Source organism: Rhea americana, unplaced genomic scaffold, assembly GCF_003343005.1.
Source record: "Rhea americana isolate MKP2758 unplaced genomic scaffold, rheAme1 scaffold_56, whole genome shotgun sequence".
NCBI lineage: Eukaryota > Metazoa > Chordata > Aves > Rheiformes > Rheidae > Rhea > Rhea americana.
In genome coordinates, this window is record NW_028186712.1 from 1438571 (window position 1) to 1465471 (window position 26901).

At 35.5% G+C, this 26901-nt stretch overlaps 1 protein-coding gene across 7 annotated transcripts in view; it reads left to right on the forward strand.

Moving 5' to 3' along the window:
* ROBO1 (roundabout guidance receptor 1) overlaps positions 1–26901 on the forward strand; it is a 723192-nt gene that overhangs the window by 411203 nt on the left and 285088 nt on the right. The window lies entirely within an intron of this gene.

Consider the following 26901-nt stretch of genomic DNA (forward strand, 5'->3'; position numbering starts at 1 on the left):
GCCGGCCGGCCGGCAGCGGGGCTCGTCAGGAGCCGGGGGCTGCAGGCAGTAACCCCTTCCTCTCCTCAGTGGAGGCCAGTGCGCATAACAAGCAGGCCGGGGTGGGGAGCTGTGGGGGGCAGGTGTTAAACCGCATGGCTGACTCCTTCTCCCTCCCCGCCACCTTTCGCCTGCCGCCGCATGAACCGTTAACGGCGCGCGCGACCCCCGCCCCCCGCGCCGCGCCCCGCCGGCGGTAACGGCCGCCGAGCGCTCGCGCGGGCGCCGCGCCCCGCGCTGCCGCCGCCGCCGCCGTTACAGCAGCCCCGGTTCTCGTTGCGGACCGCTTGGAGGCTGTTTCTGGTTCCCCTTCTCGGTTAAAGTTTACCCACGTGTGTAAAGCGGCGTGTCAGCGTGATAAATGGAAGAAGGCGAGATCCCTGAAGAGATAGGGGGATTAATGGTCATTAGTCACTGTTTGAGCTGGGTTTATGTGTGTTGGGGCATCTTATCGTGCCTGTAGATTAACGATAGGGTCGTACTAATAGGGTATTGTTGATAGCTGATTTTTTGTTCGCCTGCAAATTCTGCGTGTTTAAGTACCTTATCGAGCCGGGGTGTCGAGGACCGTGATAAAGTACTGTGCATAACGACTTAGAAATGGCTCTGCCTGCCTTGGGCTCCGTGGTGGCGTGCTCATCACTGCGCTCGGCGCCTGTCCTACGGTCCGGGACGCGCTGTGCGTGTGTTTTTAATTTGAACGGGGGTAGTGGTGATGGTATTTGGTGTTTGGTTTTGTTTTCTTTCTGCATACGCTTCCTGTTAAGAATCCAGATTCATCTGTCTGCAGTATTCCTTCCCTTTCTCAGCAACTCCTTTTATCGTACATTAAAATACGCTATGAAAGTGTACGTTTAAGTGCAGCTAATTCAGTAAAACTTTGTCTCGCAGTTAAGTTTAGTTTGGGCACTAACTTCTACCTTAATTGATTTTTACAGGATTTCTGAGGACCCCTATGAGTAATTAAAGTTACGGTAGTATGAGACACCTGGTCAGTGAATGAATGAATGAAGTTTTTGAAAGACTAGGTTAAGTGCACTGCCTGAAGCTTTAAGTCTTAATTATGTCACTGAATGCAATAACTTATGTCTGTTTCTAGAGTATATCATAAATTTAACTATTACATTTTTGCTGCTGGGTATTAGGTTTATTTCTGTGGCTTCGAATATGGAAAGTTTTGCATTCTCTCTTAAAAAAGAGTAACTCTAACCCTTTCGATAACCTTATATTGTCGTCTTTATCTAGTGGAAGAAACAATTGAAATGGAGGGGGGGGAGAGAGGAGATGAGAAAGGCTTTTCAACAATTTGCTCATTGTAAATCTACTTTGCCAATCTTCCTAACCATAGAAAAGCTGGCTTCATACACAGTGGACTCTATTACACAAGTCTATAACGACAAATCTTTAATTCGAAGTTAACCAGCATCTTTTCGTAGTTACTTTTTATTATCTAATACATTTCTCCTGTGAACACTCTAGACTTCTTCCATATTCTGCTGTTCGCGGGAGCAACAGCATAAGATGGATCTAATTTTTTAATTTTTTTCCCAAGATGAAGACGTTCTCATGAATGATGTTTGCTCCAACTGAAAAGTTGGGCAAAAAAACCCAAACAATTTTTAATGAAAGTTCTTTATTTTGCCTTTAAGCAAAGGCAGTATCAAAGAGAGAGAAGCAAACCGTGTTCCATCTTCCCTGCCAGAGAGGTTTCTTGTTCGTCAATGAGAAGGGGATCAAACAGTTGATCTTGTGTCTGGCACAGAGGACAGGCCAGAAACCTTAGGCATGATGAAGTATGAAGACAAATGGCTTTAGAGCAGAAGGAAGGACAGGAATCATCTGAAGCAGTTTCCACACTGATATAATTTATATTCCACTGTCAGCTGATATGCTTGCATTGCTTGGTCGTTTCTCTTCTTGTCCATTGTAGGTTTTCACTTCCCTTACTTATGCTAAATACTGAATCAATGGATTGTGTGCCCACACTCTAAATATTAAATCTTCTATTGAGAGATGGGAAAGAAGATAGGAGATGGGGAGGAGGAAAATCTTAGTCATAATCAAGAGGTAAATTGGTTAGTGTTTGTGAAAACAGCAATTGGTAAACCACTTAGAATTTAAACCCCCTAATTTTTACCCTGGTGTTGCCTCTGTGCTATTCTGTGAAGTACCTTCTTTCATCTAAGCCTGTGGTTAATAGATGTTGAATAAATTTAAATTTTGAATCATTTTGAATTTTAGAATATAGCAGCTTTCCTCCCTTGTCATTTCAATGCTTCTTTGCATAAAGATAAGAGGAAAAATTGCTTTAAGATGTGCCTCTTCTCCAGTATCCCTGTTTGCTTGAGTATTTACCTGCACTCTGTCTTTTTTCCTCCATTTTGAGACTATCTTTCCTTTATAATCTATAGAGGTCTCATCTCCCCAAGGAAAGAACAGCAGCATCAAGTTGATATGGTCAGAAAATAAAATTTTTCAGCTATGTGGGAAGTAGAGCACTTTTGCTGGGAATTGAGGCTTCAAAGTTCTGTTTTTTTGGTTTGCTTGTTTGCTTATTTGCTTATTAATGTACATTCAGTGCTCTAGCAGTCTCCAAGACCAAGTATGTTACTGATTGATTTTTGTGATCCCACACCAGAAATATTTTTATTTCTACCATGTGTTTCATTGCAAAACTTTTTTAGTTGATTCCCACCTAATCGACATGTTACCTGCTGTTCCCAGTTCGTGATACCACATTCTAGTTACTGTACTTTAAATTGGATTGGTTAATTTGATAAAGAAGGAATTTTATGTTGTATGAAATGGGCAACTCCTAACGACAGACTCAGTGCAGGCATGGCTCTTGTTGATAGTTCTAGCCAGCGGAGGGCAAAATTGGCTCTTATATTCCATTATGGGAAACTCATCTTCTAAGGATTAATACTTTAAAGCATGTCCACAGAGATTCCCCAAAATCCATTGCAGCTGGTTAACCTACCTATTGGATTAAATATATCAGCAATTTCTTTGATTTTGTTTTTGCTTCTTTATTTCATCAGTTTGTGCTTAGAGAAGGAAGTTTCCCTTGTGCAGTATGGAAGAAACTGATAGGCTGAAGTAATGTAGTGCTACTTCAGGAAATGTTCTTGTTCCTTCTCTGTATTCTCTGGTAGTAATAAAATACAGAAAAGATTTAAAAAATTATTATTATGAATGTTGGAGTGCATCTTTGTAGGGTAAATATGTTATCTTAAAAAAAAGAAAAGCACCTACTCCATATGCATTGTGTCCTAAGTAATTTTACTGTAAGAATGTTTAAGAAAGATAGATAGCTGCATTGAAGAAGCTGGCTGCGTTTGCATTGAAACTTTAGAAGAAACAGCTATGTATTATTAAGTTCCTCATTAGAGATGGAATATTATCCAAGTATCTAGGTGTTTGATTGGAAACCACTTTTCCATGTGAGTACTGACAGTGTGTATGGAGATCAACCCCTCCCCCACGTATCTTCCAGTTTGCATTAGTGCATTTTTTTGTTCTGTTTCAGTTAGAAGGAAAGACTTTTTTTATATAGCTTAGAAATTATTTTGGACACCTATCTAAAGAAAAAAAGAATATTCAAACCATTTTCTTTTCTTGCTGCAGTCACTGTTGTCGATTTCCTTATATTTGTGTTGCGTAGCTCTTTACTGTTGTCCCCAAAGTTACTGAGTTTTTTCATTACCAGGTCTGTCAATTGTATCTCTGTGAAGGGATCATCTGTAAAGTTCAGGATTCTGAACTTTGGAGGTTAACTGTGTACAATCCATAAAGTTTGATTAGGAAACATAAATTCATGTGAAGGATATTCTACCCTAAGTCTGCAGTCTAAAGGTTCTGATTCAATCTACAAATGCAGAGGGAACATTATGAATATTGGCAGAAACTAGTGACAACTAGGTAACAACGTTATTTAATGTAAAATATTCATGTGTAGTATCCATTCCAATAATTTGGAAGTGATTGCCAAAGAGTTATATGGGGGATCAAAACCAGTCTCATTTTTGCAGTTCAATACTGTGCTAAAGATAGAGAAAACACATTTTTTTTTTTAGGTGCTCAACACAGGGAAATCTGATGCCGTATTTAAGAATCTAAGAACCCATCTCCTCTCCCAAATTCAGCAGTTTTTGGTTTGGCACCTTATTTGCCTAAATAACTGAAATAGTTTTTGTTTTGCAATCCGAAACAAGCATAATATTAAGTTTCATTAGAGGACATTTTTTTTTTCTAATTCATATGAAAATATGCTGCAGCTAGCAAGTCCAATCACTTACTCAGCTTCTGCAATTTATTGTTTTTGTCATCACTGAATGCATTCTGTGAATAACAGTCACCTGGCTTGTTATTACAATAGCTATTTTAGATCTTTTTCAAAAAACTTCTATTTCAGGGTAGAAATTGACCCTGAAATTGTTGTTGTGCATTCATGTAAGTTATTATTGATGAGAATTTGTTTTTTTTTGTGTATATACTTGAATAGCTAGGAATTAGGCTTTTGGTAATAGCTGTTAATGTTTTGAGGTTATTTTGCTGTCAGGAAGTTGGTAGGAACCTTGCTCTTTCCAAGCATACTGAAGAGCACTTAAAAAATTTATATGCTGAGTTCTGACACATTTTATTTGTGTATTCTGCTATATTGCCTCATTTGGTGATGATAACCTTCCTTAACTTTTCACCTGAGTACATCTTCATAAAACTGTACAGTAAACAGTGAAATAACTGAAGTTGTGACTGAGGTGTATCTTGAGTCCAATAAACTGTCTAAACAGGGGAAATAAGAGAGTTTTCCTGTTAGCTGTTAGAATCTTGGCCAAGAGGTGAGCTTCTTCATGAACTTGGAAAGGCAAAGAGGTGCTGTAAGGGGCAGATAATTTACTAATTCATACCTTCCATTCTTTCTTCTTAAGATTACCCATGTAGGTCCTGATTTTGGTGTTTGAATATGCAAGTCTAATCATGTATGCTGGTGCCTCTTGGCTGATTATTGCATCAGGTTTAAATCAGCACTTAATTGGCATGGGTAGAAGGGCATTTTACACGAAGGAAGCAAATGTCTTACAAGGCCAAATATTTTGAACTCCAGGCATGGGCAGCCTGCTACACTAAACTCCTGGCAATGAGATTAGTATTGTGGGAAATCTGAACAGGTACAAAAAGGGGGGTAGCCAGGCAGCTGATACTGAATTATAGTTTTTAGCCAGATGTGCTGTATTCTGTTTTAATCTTTTTTCCCCTTTTAAGGATCTAAGTTAATAATCAAGACTCTGAAAGACTTGAGCCAGATTCTGTAAGTTACCTATTCCTGAAAATGACTGTAAGGTTTCTTGAAATACGAGGTGGTGAATTTAATCTGACTGCCAGAACTTCTCTGAGAGTTGACACAATGATTTGGGAATCATTAGAAACATCATGCAGCATTTGGTTCTGGAACATTCGTTAAGAGGTGAGAGTATAGGCTTCTCAGATGAGGTATGTGTATGTTTTAATTTGTGTATTTAAACAGCAACATAAAGTTAGCAAGAGGAAGAAATAGGCAAGTATTTATTCTCAGTCATGTACTATCAGTATCCACCTCCGGGTATAATAAGGCGAGAAAATGTCCTATACTTTGACAGAACAAAAATATATTGTAATTCTTTCCATGTCTTGAAAATAAAATGAGAAAACTAATTTTATTAGGAAAGTGGAGGAATATATAAGCAACTAATGACGTTAAATATTCTAAAATACTGAGAACTGTTGTGGGGCTCTGACTCAGAGTTGTAGAGTTTTTTCATTGCCTGTTTTGCCTGGAGATTTTCATAAGTTTCAGAACAGTGAAAATGAACTAGGCTGAAGCATGTGTGTGTATATATATTTATGTATATGAAGCATGTCTCTGCATGATTGATTATAACAAATTAGATGATAAATTGGAAATAATCTGTATTTGGCAGTTGCAGCAGGCCAGTTTTCTAATTTAGCACTTAGGTCATAGTCTGAGCAGCCTTAGGCAAGAGAAAGATGCAGAATGCTCTGCCTCGCCAATACCCATGAACAAAGTCATCTTTCCCTTGCGAAGACTATTAGTGGGAAGACAAGATGGTCTTTGGAAGTGCAGAAGGCTCTCCCTACCCTAAAGGAGTTGAACTCTGTGCTGATAAGGTAAATAGCAAACCTTTTGCCTTCACTTTCTCAGTGGAAATAGTGTTAATTCTGTTACAGAAACAGAAACTTGGAGTCCTAGAAAGCAAGATTTACCACTAATAACAGAGAATACACTTGTAGAGCTAAATAATGAAGAAGCTTGTTTTAAAAGATAAGTTTTAAAGCAGTTTTATACCTGTTTGAAGCCTGTATTTCAGGTCTTCAAGCTTATTCGCAGTTGCTATCATCATCACTCTCCAAAGCACTACAGAGAATTTGGTGATTTGTCTAGCTAGCTTTTAATGAAGTGATGTCAACCAGTTGCTGCAGGAGGAGCATAGGACCTGAGGATGACTTGGGCATGCCCTTCACTTTCTGACATAGATGTTTTCTGACATAGATGGATTTTGGTAATAGTAATAGCATCTTTCTGTCTTCAACCTCATCTCTAACACATTTGATTTTTATTTTATTACTTTTGGTATGTTAGCTGTATGCAGTCAGTGCACCAGAACATCAGATATTTTTAAATGAAGCTCTCTTAGGTATTCAGCTTCTCAGTCAGAATTCTGACATAAATGGTACACTTCTATTGGCATATATGCTTTCCTAAAATAGTAAATATGTTGCCCCTAATACCTCCAGAGGGGCATAGGGCTTTCTATATTACACTAAATATTTATATTTAGTTACATTTAAGTAAAGCACTATAATTTAAATAAGCACATCACTCACTTTAAAAATAACTTTTACAAATTTAGTATTGACCAAAATAAGTAGGTGTATAATATTATTACAATTATATTAATATTTCTTATCAGAAAATATAATTGTTTTCTGGACTGCTGCAGCCAAATACATACTTTCCTCAAATACGTTTCCTTTGCATATCTGACTATATACATTCCTTCAAAATTGTTCAAGTTGCCCTTTTCTGTTAGCAAGTATTTGTTCAATATGGTGTTGTATTACCTTAAGTCTTAAGCTGATATAGTGAATGATTAATATAATGTGAGCACCCCTTATTGTAGATGAAAGATTTGTAAAATTGGCAAACCTTAATCTGTACTGAGCTGTGGATTTAAAATCTTAATATTTTCTTCATCTTGCATAGTGAATCAGTAGTCAAATAAGCTCAGTTCTGGAATGACATATCTTCTCAGACATGAAGTGCAGAGTGTACTGGGGGTAGGTTTCCAACCAATGAAATGGGAACAGTCCTCCTTAAGAGCAGTCTGAGCAAACTGCATAATCAATATACTTGCTTTTCATGTAATTCAATTTTGTAGTCTTTGTCTTCTGCTCCTCTGTCTTGTATATAAATCAGAATCATGATTTCTTTAGTATTGTTAAACAGTTCCATGAATGGGTATGTTATACTGCATTAGAACTTGCTCGGTTAGCATTTTTGTACATTCTGAAATTTGCATATCCCCAGGCAAGATATTTATTTTACATTCTGGGTTAGTTGTAGAGCCTCTTATCCAATTACTTAACTGCCTTTACATTGAAGATTAGACATAACAGTTCACTATTTCAGATTCATATACAGAAGACTTTAATTTCACTATTAACTTCTACAGTATCACGATAAAGAACAACAGTATCTCATCTTAGAAGTTAGTGTATGTTATGTGCCTGAAGCCTAAAGATGTGTATAGGTCCTTTCTTTTGGAAGCAAGTAGAGGGGGAAAGAAATGAGTTTCTATCAGTGACTAGATGGACGTGCTTTAAAGAGGGGCTTGATTTTCAGTAAACACTTAGGTTTTTGTAATCCAGCCCCTTTTGAGTGGTTGAAGTTAGGAACCTACAACCTAAATTGAGTCTCTTAAAATCAGTAGTACCTTTAAAAACACTTGATTCTAGTGTTTAATTTAAATTGTTTAAAATGTTTGACTTCAACTGTGAATGTTTATGGATCATTGTGAGTTCTCTCAGCACATCTAAAAGTGAGATTATAGTGAACTTTTTCTTAAGAATCAGTTAACGGGAAAAAAAACTATTTGATGGTTTTTGCATATACTTCTTTGGTTCTGTGTGTAGTGTGAAGGCAATCAAAAATGTGTTTGAGTAGTTATCTTTTTGGCATCTTCTTGGTTTCTCATAGTATATTATACTATCATTGGTCAGTTGTAGTACTTTTCCTCTGAGACATCTTCTGTTGGCCAAATAAGCCCAAATATGTAAGCCCAAGTATAGCAGCCCGGAAGTCCAAAATAGGCTATGTCTATATTAATACCCATTTACAGCAATGTCACCACTTCTTCTGTCAGAACCTCTTGGCAGCTGGTATAAGCCTCAGCACTTGCTCTAGCTTTATGCTGGGAGATCTGTTGGATGCCAGGCAGGCTCGGAGATAGGATTTGCAAATTCGGAATGTATTCTCATCTTTCCCTCTCACCTCCCACTTGTAAAACAGCTCTGTCAATACCACTTTCTCTTTTTTGAATATAGCTGATGGCCTAGGTACAGTATTTGGCAAATACTTCACAATTAAAGTGTTTAATGGTAGGAAGTGATAAAGTGAAAGAAGTGAGGAAACAAGAGGAGCAGAAAACAAGGTTAGGGTAGGAATAACTCATCTTACCTTTTGCTACCCAGAATAGGAATTGCTGCTGGAGAAGGCAGGGTTTGAGACTATGGGAACTGCAGCAGCAGAATGTAATAGTGAGAGGACATATCAGGTGATGGTATAGCATAACAAATTGTTTAACTATAGCATATCTTATGCAACTGTAAAATGGAAATTGCACTATAACAATGCACAGACATAAAAGTGATTGGCAGGAGGCCCTGTGCCAGGAATGAAATTTTAGCTTCACCAATGTGGAAAATGATGGTTTCAACTGCAGAAGAAGGTAAAGCTTGGAAGGAGTTAGCACATCACTGGCACTGAGGGGCACCTGGAACTGAATGGCTGATTTAAATCATTCAATAGTGATTGATGAGACTCATTGCTTAGATTATATAACCTTTAAAAACTAAAAGGAATAATTTCTAACTAGATGAAAAGCAGAAAGAACTGTTGCTTCTGTTCACCTCTTGAAAGTAGAAGGAGGAGGAAAGTCTTCTTGTGTTTTGATATAAGGAGAAATATAGATGCTACTGTCAACTTCTTAGAAACTAGGACATTTTTTAACAATTAAGAACATTTTGTGACTTAAAAAATGTATATGCAGTAATTGGAACCTTGAAATGAAAAATAACAGATAGGATGGAATCTTCTAAAAAGCAAAGTACTCACCAGCAAAAAACTTCAGAAAATAATTATTTAGATTTTTTAGCTTTTAATTGTGGATGTGAATATCTGTTGCTTGTGGGAAGAGCAAAATATTTAGAAGTATGAAAAGAAAAGAGATAGTACTTAGTTTAACTTTTCTCCAGTACAGTTTGGTTCTGGTAGTTTACTGAGCTGAACGGTAATATAGCTTGGTTTCATATCAAGAATAATGTTCCAACTGTTCATAAGGCTTTTATTCCATAGGAGGATTATACTGCCAATATAAATACACTTCTGTTTATGTCCCAATTTTAGGGGAGGAAATAAAGAAAACATTGTAACATGTGTTTGAATATTAATTTTTTAGAACTGTACGAAGACACAAACAAAGACATCACTTATGATATTACTGCTTAAAGTGGATGGGCTTTATGCAGCAAGTACACAATGGCAGAAAACAAATGTGAACTGGGCCCTTTTAGAGAAAGACATTTTCCCTTTGAGGCTTATCACCACAAATACTAAAATAATATTCAGCTTTAGTCTCTACCAACTAGAGGTTGAGATTCCCTAAATTCTTGTAGAAATTCTCTATTTGTGACATTTTTTGGCTTCTGAATTGCTAGTTATCTCATTTACTTAATTTCTGACAAATTCTTTTTTTTTTTTTTTTNTTTTTTTTAATAAAGCTATATGATTGCTTCTTTTCTCTCCACACACTTGTACAGTAGCCGTTAACATAATGTGGAATGCGAATATTTAATTCCCTCCCTTCACACACGCACACCCCCCATATCAGATGGGGAGTGTTTTTCCTTCAGATGGGGAGAACCAAGTTAGGACATTTGACAGGCTTATATTGACCCAGGGCCTTTACAATGTGACCAGCAGTAGTGAATATGATTTATACAAGCAGCTTTACTTCCTCCCCCCCCTTTTCTCTTTCCCCTCTTACGATAAGGATTATTGATACTGTGGACATCTAATTTTGCCTGATAGCTATGAATTTGGGAAAAATCACTATTTAAATGTGAATGAAATCAACTGTGATTATTTTAAAAAGATTGGGTTAATGTCTGCACTCAGATCATCATGTCATCAGCATTGATATTTCTGTTTTTGACAGTAATTTACATTTTACTTTACATAAATTTACAGAAAGACGTTTACATTTTATTTGCCTTACTGCGGGAAGGAAGGCAACAACCCTCAACTAAAAATCGTGGTAAATACAGCCCAGTAATAATAAAAATTAAATTAAGTTGGTCACTTAAGTTGATCATTTCATCACAATTCCTGTAGACTTGCAGATGATCATTTTGAATTTCATAAAACTGAATTTTATTTTATTCACCTTATGCTAGCCAAATAAAAAGCCATATGAGTTTAGTGAATTCTTTTCTTTGCAATGAACTGAACATGGCGTTTGTTTTTGTTCTAGTCGTCATGAAATAGGAGGGTGTTGGCGACAAGTCCTTTATTGGCTCTGTGCACTGTGCTTCTGAGGGCTCTTACTCCACCCAGCACATTATGTGTGCAAACTGTAATGTACTTGTTAAAACTTGTTTAAAAATAATTTCTTTTTAAAAAGAAAAAGCTGTAATAAGGCCAAAGTAAAAATAGCTCAATTTTTGTATTATCATAAATGAAGAAAAAGCAACTTACTCTTTTTGTGGACTGAGGAAGAAAACCAAAAAACCTAGGTGAATTCTCAGCCACTTAAAGTCAATAAAAGTTTCGCTACTCATTTTGATATTTTGCTTGTATTTCAAAGGCTTAAGCTGAATGTCACTTTGCCACTGCTCAGTATTGCATAGAAATATTTAAGGGAGAAAAGATGATTTATAATCTCACTTTCACTTAAAAAGTTAAGAAAGTTTAAAGACTCTAATCAAACTCAACATTTTAGTTTTGTTTTTTTTTTTTTTTTTGTTCATTGCAAGAGTGGTTTTATTGCATGTTGTGCTGATGCTCACTGATTCTTCTGCTTTCTTACTACACATACTGTTTTTGTATTAGCTTCTTATGTTTATCTACTTTGTTTATTTTTGTTTATTTGCTTGTCCAAAGACCTTTTCAAAGCATTTTTGGCTTTGAATTTTATTATGTTTTATAACATCCTTTTTTTTTTTTTTTTTTTTTTTTTTNAGCGAGGTTTAATAAATAATACTATGTTTCTATTTCATATAGACCTAGTTTTCTAAATAGTAATGCTGAATAGAATTTTGCTATTTCACTACTGATTTAAGACTCAGGTATGTACATATTTTTCTTTAGGCTTTTAAAGGCTCAAGCTTAAGTGGTAGATCATTATTCTATGCATCAAAAGTGAAGGGTGATTAACTCCGTCTGGGTGCATGGAATGTAATTTTAGAGGCTACAAACGTTGTTACAAGTCAGGTTAAGGTTTAAAGGTGAAAGTTTGGCTGAATGAGTTTTACAGCTTTACATTAATGTACGCAAACAAAGAAACTCTTGTTTTTTACCCATTATGTGTCTAGTGAGCAAGTAGCTAATGTGATACAGAAAAGAGAATGTGAAGGTTGCAGTTTACCATAAAGTTCAAACTACATACTTCTTATTTCAAATTGGAAGTTCCATTAAATAAACTACATCTAATACAACTTTGATTTAGACTGTCCGTCTTCTAAATTTGAAGTGAAATGGTAATGGCTTTTACTGAGTGGTGTCTACTTTAGCTTGACTTTCTGATGTGAAGACATTTAGATTTCCTTGTATGCCATTAAATAATTTGAAGAACCTATTGAGATAAAGCCCCAGTAAAATTCCCCCGATGTGTTTAAGCTTTTCTTCTAGATAGTTCTTCTAAAATTGCATTCATAATTTGACTCTTCATTTAATTCTCTGACTTGATGTTGAACTTATATATAGCAATAAACTATGTGGGAAAGGAATGGGGTTAAGAGTGGATGTCTGGCTGGGTGACAGGGAAGTTAGAAAGCCTGGAACTTCTTTTAAAGATACCAGCCTGATGAACCACATTAAAACTGGGAGTAATGAATACTTTGCAGTAGTCTGTTCCCCGTATCCCCTCTCTGTCCTTTAAAAATTTCTTAAGGAGGCACTGTGATCTAGCATGTTTATATCAGAGAAAAGCCAAATAGTGTATGTTTTTGTAGAACCATATACTAATGTAAGAAGCTGGAAAGAGTATTCAGCTGCATCTGAAGTGACCCAGTCTGTTCGCAATTCTGATTACAAATGCCAGGGTGTATAAATGGAATAAAACAAAATAGGAGTGACTAACACAAATAAAAATAAACAACTTTTAGTCTTGGTAAATGATACTATTAAAGCACAGCAGCCTTGTTGGACATAATTAAAGTTGTAAGGCCTGAGGTTGGGTGAGTGGGCTCTATTTTCTTAAGGTCATGATGCAAATACAGAGGTCAGGGTTTCGCACTTGGTCTAATGTAAACAATGTCATGCCCTGGTAAGTATAAGAATTGATTTAACAAGGTTAAGCTAATTTTAAAAAAAAAGAAGCACTTGATATCAAAATTGGAGTGCAGCCACAATGTCTTCAGTTAACAAGGAGATGTGAAGAGAGACACGAAAGTAAAAGATCAGAACTACAAGTTTTTATTTCTTGCTTGCTTGTGGATGCCAGTAGATACAGAGTGATTTTGTGGTGTCAGACTTTGCACAGTATCATTTCTGTATATTTCCCAGAGCCTGTCCCATATAATCTGCAAGTGGAAACAACAAATATTTTTCTAGAGTTGTTCATTTTTTGTTTCTAGTTTAAAATAAGACTTCTTTTTCAGAGCACTTTGTTTTTTAAAAAATTTAGTCTGTTAAATATTACTTTTGCTGCTGGACTCATGTGCTTATTCTTCTTGCCCTATTGAATAGTGCTGTATTTCTCCTAAGTATATTAATCTTTACTTAGCCCTAGTGGTTTTCTGTTTTCATTAGTGGTTTGGATTATGTATTCAGACTTACATTTATGCTTGGTAGAGAAGAAATTCAAAGGTGTGGAGGTTTCCTAACAGTCTTCCCTTCAGAATTATACCAGTTTTCTCTCTTTATTCCTGCCCCATTTCCAACTCTTTGTGTCAGGCCTCCTTTCATTATGGTGCTTTGCCAGTCAGAAGGAACCACTAGCTCAAGACAGAACACACCTCTGACAGTTAAAAGAAGGATGGCTGGCAAAATCCATAATAATTCAATTGAAATGGAGTTCTGTAACTTAAAGTCTGGCAGCCACAGACACCACTCCCTATGAGAAGTTTCAAGGGCAATTGTTCGGGCTTTCACGTGCTTTGTCTAGTCATCTGAGGCTGTGAACTGGGCGGGGGTGCTCAGTTAGATCTGAAATTAAATATTTTTAGTTGTGTAAGCAGTCACTTTTTTGTCATTGCTGCCTGTAGAGAATATAGGCCCTCAGAGGAGAGGAAGATAGATATTCAACATAATGGTTAAGTATGGAAAAGAAACACACGGCAGCTATTGTCTCCAACATTGTTCAGACAGAGTTTCCTTGGTGTGAAATGCTACTTTAATATAGGTCAGTGTAGGTGAGTGTAGTTCTATTGAAGTCACCGAACCAAAGTTAATTTGTTTCACTTGAGAATCAGCCCAAATAGGTGAGTAACTGGCAAATTCAAAAGCTAACAGTTATCCTGAAAGAAAAGTGCAAATTAGTCTGGTGTTTGATGCTTTGTACTTGTTTTCCTTCTCTTCTGTGGAAGAAGCTAACATTCCTACCTTCGGCTTGTGATTATTGCAAGTAAAACTTTATTCTCAGATTAAAGGTTTGTTAACTTTTAAAAAGTTTGTTCCTTAAGTGTTGCTGTTTTGAAAGTAAAGGAATAATAGGTATTTTAGCTTTTCATTTCAGATGCTCTGTTAATAACAAAATGAGTGGCTGAATGCAGCTGAGTTTAACTGTGGTTGAGATCTCAAAACCAGCACTCGTCGTTCAGCATGACCAACATAATTAGCAGGTTCTAGTCAGCAGAGACTGAGGAACCCTTTTAATGGAGACTAACTCTCCTCTCACACTATCCCATTTACATGTATCCAAAGGTTTTTGACACCTCTAAGGAAAGTGAAATACACATCATGTGTTCCCTCAAAAGAACTGATACAACTTTTTCTTTAGCTTTGCTGTCTTTTATTTGGTATTTCCAAGATACCCTCTTCCTTGTCTGTCTTAAGAGTATGTTAGTTATGTCCTTGGTGATATTCATGAGGATATGTATTCTGCCCATTCAAGACTACCTCATCAAAGACAGACTTTGATCAGCCTGTTCCCTGTGGATGCAACTGTATGATACAAAGGATTACAAGAGTGGTAACACTTAAAATTTGCTGTGATTCAAAAACAGTCTTACAGGTCAACTGAAAATTGTTGTCCCTTTTACCAACCTAGATGACAAAGCTGGTGACTTCAAAAGCTATGTCAGAGTAACTAGACATTAGAGTTTCCTAATTTAGTGTTATTAAGTAATACTGTCAATAAAATTGTGAAAGCTATTGAAATTAGTGTTAGCAGTCTCAGGAGCATTTTACTGCTGAACGGTGCATTGCTTGAAAAGGACTTTCAAGTAAGAAAAAAAACTTATTTCTATAGCATACTCTATATCATCTATTGGAAGAGTGTGCTGTAAATGAGGAGGGGAAAAATGCTGACTGTGTTTTATGTCCTTAAGAATCTAGCACTAGCCAGAGACTCTTAAGAGAAGACCCTGTGAACTGGTGGGATGATCTGGTTGTACAGAATTAATCTTGTCATAAGTGCTTGCAGGAATGGAGAATTACTTATTCTCTGCAGGTTTGAATTGCTAGTCTTTCCTGCCCAGTGCTTGAATTGCTCCTATAAGCTGATGTGTTGAGGTTTTTAACATGCAGTGCTGTGCATACCCATTGCTCTGCATTTATATGAGCTTGTAAAACTGGCAGCTTTGTAAAATATTTATTGTTTAGTTTATACTTCCTGTTTTTGTGATCAAATGGTTCCAGGAATAAAGTAGTAATTTATTTTTAAACATTCATAAGCCAGTGATTTTAATTTGGTAAGAATTACTGTATGCAGAATGCTACCTCTTTTATCAGACCAAGGGTTTTTGGAGCTTTTCTCCTTTCTCCCACCACACTCATTTCAAATTAAATGTTTAATCTAGACTGTATTCTGGATATTTCTAAATAGTATTGAGCACGATCACATTGTGTTTTTTGTGAGTGGTTGATAATCCTAGGCTGGGGGCATTGTTGCATCTTGGTTGATGGAGTTTGACTAGAGTTGTTTGTAGCTGGCAGCCACAAGGGGATCTCTGAATCATCGGATGTTTCACCTCCCCTTGTAAGACTGCAAAGGACATAAAGAAAGACAGGGAAATATAAGGAAAGATTCCTCTCTTTTGTTTTGTTTTTGCCTCCTCCTTTTCTTTTCTTTTTTCTTTTCTTTTCTTTTTTTTTTTTTTTTTTTTTTAAGCTGTAACTATAATGTGCTTCGTTAGTATGAGAAAACTGAGGATCTTATATGGCTTTGTGTATAGGGCAAGCTAATATTTGTTTCCTTTCTTAAATTCTAAAGGATTTCAAAGAAGGATAGATCAGGTACATATCACATTTGTCTCTGATGTGAGTGCCTATACAGGGATCACCTGTATAACTTTCTGTGAACCTGTATAACCTTTTGTGAACGTTAGGTAGCACATTCACAGAATGGCTGTTGAATTGTCAGGTGTGTCAGTAGAAGAGCAGCAGTAGTTTGGAGGTCTGTGCTGAGCTGTGTGCCTGCTGATTAAGAAGTCCTTTCTAGGTCCAGGTGGGTAGGATATGAAGGCACTGTATGTCAGTAGTTTGGGGACTAAAATTTAAAATAGTAAACATGATAGTAAGGATGATGAGGATGGAGGATTGGATAGCTATAAGCTCTCAGCACTCTGTGATTTCTACTTGTTGTTTAGAAAATAGCATCATATGCAGGACTTCCCTAGCATTTCCTTCCTTCCTGATTTGAAATTATTTAGCATCAGTAGTGTCACAGGAGAATGCAACAGAAAATTTCTTGACTTAACTGTTTGCTTGTCTGGTTGCTCTGTCACTTAATTTTTTAACAATGTGTCCAAATGTCTCTTATATTTTTAACAGTCTGTCCAGACATCTTTCCTGCCTTGCTTGCTTATAGGGGTTTATTTTTCTTTTAATTGCGGTTTGAGTTAACTTTTCTTTGAACTTGTTATGTCTCCAAAATACACGTGTATTGTTAAAGTCAGGTTTTCTATAACATATCCCATACGTTTTGCAATGTGCATAGTTTCTTGGGAACTGTTAAGCAAAAGTGTATGTCTTCATATGTGGAAGTGTAGGAAATTACTATTTTACTCTTAAGTTATATATACACATTATATATACACATATTAAAAAACCCCTACATATGTATATATTTATATATATGAAACAATGCCCTTGGAGATATAGTAGGATCAAAAACCTATTGAGAAAGCTTCTATCTGAGAAGTTAGTCTTAATACTTCCAATTTTAATATTGTAATTATGCTAATATTTATTCCCAGTGAAGAGATTTGGTGTTCTTGAGGGCTAAAAACAAATTTGAGGACAGTTATGAGACACACTGTCCTCCTAAACCTTAAGCTTATTACGTACCAGTGTACCAAAGTCATTTAGACTGAATCAGAATAGTTGAGGCCTGTTTGTATCTGGAGGTTGAATTCAACTAAAAGAAATAACATTTCAGCAGTTTTGTTGTAAAACATGTCAGAAAGTCTGGACACAGTCCTGGGGAACATACATCAGGTGACCTTGCTTGAGCAGGGAGTTTGGACTACACGTTCTCTCAGAGTGCCTTCCAACCTTAACTGCTCCATGACTGTCAAAGTGGACAAGTGTGTATATGCACCTGCACACAGGATACAGTATCTAAATTTTAATAGATATGCCTTAGTTTCTGAAATTAATAAATCTGGCTTGCAAGCATAGGAACTTAAAATATTAAGTAAATAAGCAAAAATTGTGAGAAAAACAAGAAGTAAATTGTACTTTCTTTCTGAATTGGAAGCTGACTGGAGGATCAAAATCCTTAAACAGTTTCTTTTAGAATTATTCAGTTCATTGCTTTCACTATCTTTTGTTAGCTTATTAGTGTGCAGATTGTCTTCAGGGATGTAATGTAGGACTGTGTACATTTTAGTTAGCTGGAATCCAGAAAGATTAAAAAAAAAAAAAAAATAGGGTATTTCTTCCATTTTTCACCTTGACTGATTAAAGACGCTTTTATGGGCTGATTTGCTTTGCCTAGTGTAAGTGACCATCCATTTATGGAACTGCAAAGTTTAGCTTCAAGTTTTTTTGAAGAGGATTAAGAAAACTAATTAGAAAGCAATGAAAGCCATGGAAGAGGATGGATAGATCACAGCACCCACCCATTGGAAACAATAGTAGTCTGGGCAGCTGTTCACCCGTTGGACCAATTAATGTCTCTGTGCATTAGGCTGTTGATGCTTTGGCCAACTTTAATTACATACATTTGATAAAAAGTAAATGCCACTCAAGCTGTATATATTGTTTAAAGAAAGACCTCTAGCAGGAAGAAAATTGATAGAGAATCTAAACAGTAGTATACTTCTAAATAGCTACAAAGTGAGTTTTGAAATCACTTAAATTTTTCCTCTTTGGGAATTTTTTTTTTCCTTTTGTCTTGGGACAATATTGCATTCAATGAAATAAAGGAAAAAATTCAAAATGTATCCAATATTGTTCTCTTGCCATCATAAGGGAGTGCATTTAATCCTATAGTTGTGGGAATATCCTGCTAGGAATACAGGTTGTATCTACACTGTAACACAAGGCACTGGTTTTGTTCATTGGCTTTGTGTGTGTATGTACATTTGAACTGGTGACTTCTGAGTGGAAAATAGTTGTTCAGAATTCTTTATCTGTCCACACTGCGTTTAGCTCCTGTCACACAGTACTGAGCTGTCCTGGATGTTTGCTTCACTAATCTAATGACATTCAATTGCTAAAATGTTCCAAGCTTCGTTCCCGTGATAGGGCTCAGTTACAGCAAAGTGTACTTGGGAATGTGAGTTAGATTTGTTTTTCTGCCATAAAAATACTGGCTTGCTGTTAGGTTTATCGTAGGCAGAACTATGGCTAACAACAGAAATCATTTTTTGGTTTCTTATGTGTCAATTCACTTTTCTACTTTAATACTTTGGAGAAAAAGCTAACACAGGATGTGTCCCTCCTGCTTAAAATGTGCTAGTATTAACCTCTATGTTAGTTTTATGTTATGTTTTAAAAGTGTTAATATAACTTTTAATATAACTTTTTTTTGTTAAGTCTAGAATGTTAGGTATTTTCTCAATGTAACTTGAAGAAATCATGCATTCTTTTTGAATTTTAGAAGAATCTGGAAAAGAAGAAAGCTCTAGATGATTGTATTTAATAACACTATTTTTATTCTCATTGGCTGAAAATCTTCTGACCACAGTGATAAAACCTGAACAATTTTGATTATAATTTTATCTTTTTTTTTTTCACATTGAACACTCTTAAAGAATAAACCTTGTAAACAGAATTGTACTAGTTTCTAGAGACAAGCTATTTCTCCTTCCTTGCTTTCTAGGAAATGAATGCAATTTGTCACAGGAATAGACTTCAAAGTCAATAAAACTTATAAATAAATTTATGCAAAAAATTCATTAGGTATTTGCCTGTAAGTTGAGTCAGAGGTTCCATATGGCAGAAAGTACAGAAATAGTTTGGGCTCTGTCGTATTTCAGTAAGTTATCAGAATTGAGAGAGAAGCTGGATTTTGGGAGAGAGAATGTGACTAAACTACTACACTGAGTTTTCAATTCCAACAAAATTCAAAGTAAACGGTTGTTTTTGTTTGTTTTGTTTTTATATTTACGAGCAAGTACATAAATAATCAGTTATTGGCTGATTGTTGACTTAAAATCTTTAATTATTTTTAGCTCTCTGCATTCCTTTTAATCATTGATTCTGATGTTTGAATACAGCCACTTCTGACTGGGTCTTAGATAACTTCATTTATATTGTCTTTTCTCCAAAGGCTCATGTAAAAAGGAAATAAGTCTTACTGAATTATCATAATGTATCCTAAATGTAAACAGGTGCAATACACTTAATTAGAAGGGTTTACTAGATAATATGAAATGTTTCTTGAAAATGAGTAATTTTGTAGTTTACTACATTGGTGTATCTCTGGCCATAATTAAGGTGTGATGCACTGGTTTGTTTATTGGACCATGAAATGCCAAACATGAAGACAATTCACTGTCCTAAGTAAGAGGCAAAAGTGTCTATCTCTTCTTCTAAAATCTTTGTCATAGTCTGAATTTCTTCACTGATACAGGTGAAAGGGTTAGTTTGTTTTTCCAGACCACCAGCTACCACTTTTTTTTTTATGCTTAATATTCCTAGTTACTGAGTTTGAAGTAGATTCATTCTTGTATAACATATATTGATACTAGAATGTCATCTTTTTTTCTTTTGTTTTTGTAGCACAGTCATTCATTGCATGCACAGCCAGTAGCTTTAACAATTTTCAGGAACTCCTTTTAGACAGGCCTTTAATCCTCTGCTGCTGCCTGTCTCCGTCGTTATAAATACAAGTTTAGACAGGCCAGAGAAATAGAAGAGGAGGAGAGATGTTTTCTCTAAGAAAATATCCATCCTTAAAGAAAGTGTCCTACAATGTTATTAAAACCAAGAAGCTTACATATAATTAGAAAAAAATGTATAATTTTCATATATATATTTTAACAACTTGATATTATAATTTTATGGGAACTTTGAGGAGGAAAAGGTTGTTTATTAAATGTTTTGTGTTTCCAGTAGAATGATAAATGCCTTATATAAAATGACAAGCAAGTTATTGTCCCTCACACCCACACTTATTAGAACATTTTTTTGATTCTTTCTATAGCTACTTAAGAAGCTACCTGGAACATCGTTATGGTGATGTTAAAGTTTTTTTCAGAAGACCACTCTTCTCCCCCCCGCCCCACACTGCATATCTTTACCTTGCTTGATTCTGCTATGTGAGCACAAAGCTATACAGCTCCTATTCTTTCTCTTTCCATAAAGCAAATGTTGGCCAATGGAACAAAACTATGTGAATGAATTCACATTTTACGTAATATACTAGTTGCAGAGTAGTACTGCTGTAACCTTTTCTACAAATAGAGACGAAATGCCAGGAACTGTCTTTTTATCTCTGGCAGCTTGGTACTACAGTAGAAAGCATGTTCTCTTTCAAGGAAAAGGTAGTTGGCTCCAAAAAATGTCCAAAAGTATTACTGTAAGATGAATAGTGAAAGTCACAGTGCACTGTTACACAAATTGTATTATAGCAGTAATCCTGAATACAACATAATAAGCAGTTCCCACCTTTGGGAAATTAAAATAATATACGATAATATATGAGAAATTTTTAGTTTTTATATGTATTTATTCAAATGCAATTTAATTGAAAATACTATAAAGGTGATAATGGTTCCATAAAATCCATACAGTTCCATTATATTAAACTGTGAACCTCTTAGGACACCACATGATCTGCTAAGTGGTTTGAGATTCAGCTTGAAGAAAACGCAGAAGATGAGCTTTGTGTCTAATGTGAGCTGTGAAAATGATTCCTAGAGGTTGAAGATTATGCCACCAATATTGTATGCACTGTATGTCTTCCAAGTATATTTTTGCTGAGACTTAAATTTTGTAAGCAGGCAGTCTCACAGGCTTCCTTGATCTGAACATGATCATGTGTTTGAATCCAGGAGCCTGTCTTCAGATGCATGCCGTGTATTATTTCAGAAGCTCTTTCACTTCTTAAATGGTTACAAAGAAAGGGAAAGAGTTCTTGAAGATACATTCACCATGCCATGGCAAGCATCATTCTAACCAATGAATCTTTTATAATTAAAACATCAACTATATGACTCAGATTTTCTGTGAGACAGATGGAATGCTTTGTTGCTGGTAATTAAATTACAAGTCTCCTACATCTTGACTATTTTCCAACAATACTTCCCACTCTATGCATTTCCTGTGATAAGACCAGCCTTCTCTTTGATTGCACTATGCTTTCCTTTTCGCATGAGTAATGACCAAGATTATTAGAACGGCGTATTCATTGTCACCCTAGGTAGATGTTTTATATTAAGCACCTACTTCCATCTTAAAAACAACACTATTCAAGGTTTCCTCTCAGTAGAACTAATCAAGTTGGTTTCAGGGATGTAAAGGATTTTAAAATTAATGTGTTTTCATTTAAGAAGGTTTTGTTTATATCCATTAGCATCAAGAAAATTCTAGAAAGGAAATTTAGGATATTAAGCAAGATGTATTAAGAACAGAGTTATTTAAAAAGAGTTGATTTGACATTACATTAATAGGAAGTAGAGGTCCCCCCTCCCTTTTTTTAAATCAGTTGTGAGTTCATCTTAGATGGCATGTCAATGAGAAAACAGCAGTACATGGTGTCAGTTCCTACAACAAAGCAAAAGCAAACAAGCAGAAGAACTTTGATAGGAAAACCATTATATCTGATCTTTTCACCTGTTACGCCCAGCTGTCCTTTGTGGGATTTTTCTTTTGGTTTAAATGCATTTCTGCTCCAGTCTATAGAGGAAACTGTAAACTCCCTTTGACATTAACAATAGTTTTACAAGATTGGTGGAAAAAAGTGTTGTGTACTGAAAAGTAGAATTAACTTCCTAATGTATTTTTCTTGTGTTTATATTGAATTTTGGTGCCGTTTTACCAACCCCATCTTCATTTTTCTACTGTCAAACTGACTAATAGACTGGTCTATTGACACCATCTGTCTAAGGAATCCACAGCCATTCTTAAATGCCTGCTTTGGTTTTCAATAGAAAAGCATTCTTTGTAGGAGGAATTATTTCTCTATGTTCCTCTCTTTCCTTCCTCTTCTCCTCCCTTCCCCTCCAAAGGATCCTCAGTGGTGATTCATACTGGATTTTCCTACAACTCCCTCCTTCCCCTGCCACTTTCCTTTGCATATGCAGTAAATTGCATGATAGTTACATGTGCTGTGCTGATTCTGCAGGATTGTATGACATCTTGGCATGTTGTGTTGCAGTATAGAAACTATAGGGTAGTGTAGACAGAAATAAAACATCAGTAGCTCATTTTACAGATGATTCTCTAAAATTGCTTTGTTCTTTGGAAACTATTTGATGTATGCAGATATGTTTTTAGAAATGGTGGTGCACTAGCCAGATTTAATTGCATGTCTTCTAAAGTGCTTCTGTCTGGTGACAGAACTACCTGTTTCCTCAAAGTGAAGTCAAACTGTACTAAATATTTAGAGTATTCAGTTTCTTTAAAAATAATTCTAGCTGAGTAATACTGGAATGTTTGGAAGAGCAGAAGACTGAGATGCAGTGTTACAGTAGTTACTAATGCTGCACAGTCTGGAGATACATGTTTGGTTGGAAAAAGCAGTGTGATGCTCTAGGCAAATTTTCTTACAGAAAGTGGTCATTTGGAGGAACAATTATATATAATAAAAGTATTCATGTATAAAAAAGGCATTGTAAAGAATGGTGAAGCTTTGGCTTGTGTCTCTCTGAACCTTTTACCAATATCCATTAAGTGAAATTAGTAAGCTAGAGTTTCAAGCCAAGAATGATTGCTGAAAGAGCTACCAAGACATAGTAAAATCTGTAGTTTGTAAATGAGAGTTCAGTCAAGAGATCAGAGAACAGTTTTACAATGACTTGATCTGAGGATTTTCATTTAAAAATAAATAAAAATTATGATCCAGACTAGACCAGCTGTGAGCAATGTCAGTGAGCTGCCATTGTCATTGCAATTTTGAGACTTTGGGAAGTGGAGATGACTTGTACTTTTAGATAATATTTTGAAGTTAGTTGTTTGTGATTAAAAAAAAATTCTTCTGTTCAGCTACTGTGTATTTCTTACTTTTTTAATGTTTAATTTGGGTTAATATTAAGCAACTTTGTGTATTTCAATTATGAAGCTGTACCAATGTACAGATTTTCACATTTAAGCCAAGTCATCTGTGATAGGAAAATCTTTTTATCATCACTTTCACTGGGGTCTGATCACAAGCAAAAGTGATTCAACAGTAACTGGATCAAAGGTGTTAAAAAAACCCACAACCTCAAATGCATACCAAAAGAAGTAAAGGAATATATGCCAATTTAAGAAATTAAATGAGAAGTATATAAGTAACATTATCTTCAGTCTCATACTTTATTACATTGAATGCAATATAGTTGAACAGGTTTGAACTTCAATTATGTTTAAAATATAAAACTATTTTAAACAGACTTCTATCAATAATATGTAGATTTTATAAAGTTTGTATTGTAGTCTTTCAAGCTGAACCACATTTTCCTTTCATACTTCTTATCTTCACCTGATTCTCATTTGTGAACCATCTTCAAGGTACCTTCTTCACACACATACCAAATGTATCTGGCATCTATATGTAACAATTTCTTGACAGTAAGAACGTAAAAGGACAAGTTACAAACAGTGTTTTCTGTGTGTCTCTATGTGTGTGTTTAAGCATTCTCTGATGTGGATATATTTGTTTTTTTTCTAGCAGTACAGAGACATCTTTTCATTTCTTGAGAATGGTACCATATTTTGTAAAACCGTAATTCTATCCTATCATATTTTATTGAAAGCCTAACTTAGAAGCATATTTGCTTATTGGAAATGGGCAAGCCAGATTTACTGTTTTAATTCAGTCATGTTTTGGTATATAGTGTTTAATGGTTTAGAGAATTGATAAGCTCTACACAAATTAACATTTGATGCAGAATAATTTCTAGTCAACATGTATGGTCACATTGTCTTTGGTATTTCTTAAGGAAGCTTTTTACAAAATGTTCAATTTGCAAGGGACTTAAATTACTTTAAATGATTTAATGGTTCGTATTTTCAATTGCTAGAATTTGCCTTCTTTTCTTTGCATGTCAATGAAAGGGCATAATCCTTAGGAGGAAGATTCCTTTCTCCAGTATTTGAACTTCAGTGCCTTTGGGTAATTATCTTTAGTAGTGTGCTCTCTTCTTTATTTTGGAAACAATGCAGTGTCTGCCACTACAACTTTGTCTACCCTTGCAGTTTTTTGGACCAATAGTTATTAAGTAGTATTCAGTCTTGATGTAGAGACAGCACATTGTAGAGTGATAATGCTCATAAAGGAAGGAAATCTCCTTAATGGAAGAAAGGGGAGACTGTACATTAATGAAGGAGAGCAGATAAATTGTTCCAAGGAGAGAGAGCGGGAGAGAGGACTACAATAAGCAATACCACTAATACCACTAAGCATGCAAGGCTGCAGGCACAGCAGTGGTTTGTGGAGATGGCCTCCTTAGCATTATTTTTACTTTTTACTCTCTTTCTCCTTTAATATACTGTCATTTTGACAGCTTTTATCATAAAAGTAAGCATTTTTGCTACTTCATTCTGGGTTTTATGACAGACAGCATTAACAGGAAGATGGGGATTTTTCCTGCTGAAATATATGAAGAAAGGTTTTTTTCAGTGTCAGGAATGGTTGCTACTAAGGTTTGATCCTACTTATTTGAGTATTACTTTTGCAATTAATGAGTGAGGATATTTGCTTAAATGAGGATGAAGGATATTTGGGGTTCTCTTGTTTTACTTGAAAATAGAGGTTAAGTTTCTCTTTCAGAATTATATCTCTGGGGATATAAGAGAGAGAACGTAGCCTATGTTATCCCATCAGGCTCCTGTGGCTTATTGTTGAAGAAAATAATTTAGTATAATTAATAATTAAGGAATATAATTTAATGAGACTGAAGAACTGCAATTCTATACTTGTAGTTTGTTGTTGGTTTTGTAAGTTTAAAAAAGTATAGTTTCAAAGAGTTACAGGCTGGTATTTGATCAAGGTCAAGGAAAAATATCGCTTTCATTTTATATAAGAGAAATACAAAATTATATATAGCCAGTTTTGTATAAAGATTGATGCTGTTAGGCTATTCAAAGGATAGTATCAGGATGAAAATTCACAAGGTACATGAAACTCTTCTGCTACAGCTGAAATACAATATTTAATTAAATTTGCACACAAAGTACCCAATGTACAGCTTTCTGTTTGTTTCTTTTTATTGCTGCTAGTGTTCATGACATAGTAATTTCTAAGAATTCGCCAGTGAAACCTGTATGAATGTTGGTAAGTGCTTGCTGAGCTAACCCGTTTGAATTGCCATGTATGCAAGCACACTGTGGTAGGAGTAGGGTTTCACAGTTGGGGATCTAAAGTAAGAAAACAAGCAAACAGATAAACCCTCCACACACTTCCCTCAGCAATATTTAAAAGTTAGTCAATTTTCAAATCAGCTTTTAAGAATTAGGCACTCAAATCCTATTGAAATTCACTGGGACTTAGTACTCCTTAGAGCCTTTCCCTAGCCTAGAATCAATAAATTGACAATCTCAGAATTGCTTTGTGAGCACCTTTAATTTCATTTTCAGAAAAATGTGTTTTAATGTGATTACAAAGGCCTGGGCAGTGAAAACAGTAATTGTTAAGAGCAGACATGTTGAATCTGTTGCATTTTTAACATTAGATGCATTTTGAGACCTGTAGAAGAGGCAATGTAATACATGAAACACTTTTAGAATGACAATTTGAATAAAATCCCCCCCCCCCTTTTTTTTTGTTACATACTGTGGTTTGGTTTTGTTTTTCTGGAGTTTGAGCACTGTAGTCTTGCATGAGGAAAAATATTTTCATTTGTTTAAATTATTTGCCCCATTGAAACCCAGTCTTGTCTCTGGTATGCTTTTTCAAAGTGCCTGAAAAACTTAGGACCTCCTTAGTCACTTGCAACTTCTTGAACACCTAGATGCATAGTAGCTAAGCACCTGTGCAAAAGTTGGCCTCCACTGATGTAAATAACACAGTGTAAGAGCTTCAGCAGCTGGGCTCTAACCCAGTTCCCCCCAGCCTTTTTTAGTCTGTTAGCAGAAGATTTTCTGGAGAATTGCATATACAACCGTCAAGCTTTCTTATTTTGTCAATAATGTTGCATGGTCAATTAAGAACAAATAGGGCAACTAAGTGAAAAATGTTCTTTCGACAGAAAAGCAGCAGAGGTTTTATTTCTATTCTTACAGGTATGTATCTTAACTTGAATATAAGAAGTTTTCAGCTTTGGTTCAGGCTCTTCAGTCCTTTTACATCTGTTTGAGTCTGAAATCTGTTTTAAGTAGACTGTTACAGCATTGTTGCTAATTCATCAGTTTTTTTTAATCAAATACCAAAACTGAACATTTCACTTTTATTTTTAAAAGTAGTATGATATGATATTATTTTAGGAAAGCCTGCTTAAGTATGCCATATATTTTTTTGCACAGGACATAATGCTACCTAGTGAAGCAATTGTGAACTTCTAATGCTAACTTGTAAGAACAGTTGTTTTATTGCACAGATTAAATCTGTG